This window comes from Orcinus orca, chromosome 9, assembly GCF_937001465.1.
Source record: "Orcinus orca chromosome 9, mOrcOrc1.1, whole genome shotgun sequence".
Classification (NCBI taxonomy): Eukaryota; Metazoa; Chordata; class Mammalia; order Artiodactyla; family Delphinidae; genus Orcinus; species Orcinus orca.
This window is the reverse complement of record NC_064567.1, coordinates 80442254-80444663: the sequence shown is the minus strand read 5'-3', so window position 1 is coordinate 80444663 and position 2410 is coordinate 80442254. Positions and strand designations below refer to the sequence as shown.

Here is a 2410-nt window from a genome sequence, read left to right as displayed (position 1 = left end):
TTTATATGAAGCCTCACCTACCTCTAGACTTCTCAGTTATATGAGCTAATAAAGTGTATTTTATTTTTTGAATGCTAGAGACATTTTTATTTTGCAATTATCAGAATGTAAGAATACTTTTTTTTTCCTCAAAGATTTGCTGGGAGGCAACAATAATAATTCCCAGATCTCTGGAAGAGGCCTAATGTGAGAGTATTTTTAAATCTGGCAGTATTTTCACATTTCCTTTATTTACAGAGCTTCTTTCACTCTAATAGTTTAGCAGAGAAGTTAGGCCTCTAATTATGCAGGCTTCACTCACAATGGGGATACTTTTCATATGATCATCAACCTAACAAAAAATTTAGTCCTTTCTTCTGGCTTTCATAATACAATTTGAATTTGTGTCCATGTTGCACATAAGATGGTTTTTTGGTATTCTATGTGCTTTTTTCCTCCTCAAACTTTTAATTAAAAAGATTTTCAAGTCCTCAGAAATGTCAAAAGGATATTACAGAGAACATCCCTAAATACTTTACCTAGATGATTGATCAGTTGGCATTATTTTGCCATGTTTTCGCTTTCTCTTCTCCCCTTGTGTATGTTTGTGTATGTTTGTATGTGTGTGTGCACGTGTGTTTGTGTACAGATACACGTATATCCATAGGCACACACAGATTTTGTTTTGGTTATCAAATGCTGGGATTGTACACCCCAAAACTTAGAGCTTAAAACACAGCTGACTATTACCTTTCATGGTTCTGTGGGTTGACTGGGCTCAGCTGGGTGATTTTTGTTTGGGGTCTTTCATGTGGCTGACGTCAGTTGACGGTTTCAGTTAACTGAACCCTCAAGACCGTCCATTCACACGACTACCATGCATTGACTAAAGCGGTCTCCTGTATGAACTATATTTTCTTTTTCTCTGTATTCTTTTCCCTCCCACAGTATTGTTAATTTATCAAGAGAAAGTGTTCCTTAGCCCAGATACTCACAGTTCATAGCTTCAAGGTTCAGGAACACAGGTCAGTGACAAACTTCCATGGAACACAACCCAAAGAAATTCTTTACATTCAGAATCGCTTTGTACTCTGAAAGATACCTGCCTTCCTCATCTCCTCAGAATCTTTATGGAATCATAATTTCTGTAGAAATCTGCATATGCCTTCTTTCTTGGTTCAGCCACAGCAAACTTATAGAAAGCTGCAACCCCCAGGGTTACAACGAATGCTCCAACAATATGAAATCTCAGATGCGTGGCCAGAAGGCCACGCATCTGAGGTTTCATCAAAGAATTGGAAGCCGTGGTACTTACTCTCCTCAACAACAATGTCCTTCCAGACTGATGGAAAAATAGACCATTTTCTGTATTCTTGATATGCTGGCCTCTGAGGCCTTGTTGCCTAGAGAGAGACTGCCACTCCCAGCGCTGGCTATTTCTCAGAGATAGCAAATGACATGCAAGGGAGCATGCCCTTTGTATGCAACTAACCGATCAAAAGCCCATATTCTTTACTACCTCCTCTGTCTGGCTCTTACACTCTAGGGGGCAATCTTCCCTCTGGTCTAGTTATCCCAGCACCAGGTACCAGACCAGTAAAGACAGCCCCTACCTCCCAGAGCCTGCTGAAATTATTCCCACTAGCCAATCCTAAAACTTCTTACCTTGTTGGCCTTGCGTTTCCTAGGGACACCACAATGAAGATCCTACTCCATACTTTGCCCACTCCTCCTGCCTCCTGACCCACCCTAGTGGATCCCTGCAGGGCCCTGTGTCGTACTATGTGTCCTTTCCTCTTGACAATTGTGAGCAACAAACAATCCTTTCAAGAGTAGTTGTCTCTTCAACTGTTTGTCTCACCATAGCTGAAAATTAACCAAACCTACATTTAAAAACATCTCTTAGGTTTCCCATAGCATGGTGAGTGTCCATAGGATGTAAACTCCACTAGTCTCTTAATGCTAGGGCCCAGAAACTGGCACTGTACCACTCCTGCCATATTCTATTGGCCAGAACAGTGACAGAGTCTGCCTACGCTCAAGGAGAGGGTACCTGAACCTGACCCCTTACTGGAATGAACATCAAAGAGTTTGTGGCCATCATTAGTCTGCCGTAGTCCATCTGTGTCTATAAATTATTTACATCTCTTTCATATGTAAAATGTACTTAGCACCTTCACCATCCCAAGAACCCAAAATGTAACAACAATTACAGCATTAGCCTAGAATCTTGTCTTCTAATTCAGCTCCAGGTGCAGGTGAAGCTACATGGATGATATTTAGTGAGCATGATGGCTTTCAATATGAAGACCTGTAAACTAAAGAGAGAATTTACCCGCTGTCCACAGACCCAACCTAAAACGGTGAAGCTGAGATACAATAATCACAATTGACATTACCACTGAAAGGGAAGGGAGAGCAGGAAACAGAG

General features: G+C 41.2%; 1 pseudogene; it reads right to left on the bottom strand.

The window, feature by feature from the left end:
- Positions 1–1052: 1052 nt before the first annotated feature.
- On the bottom strand, positions 1053–1299 carry LOC117203290 (cytochrome c oxidase subunit 6C-like; annotated as a pseudogene).
- Between the last annotated feature and the right edge of the window lie 1111 nt (positions 1300–2410).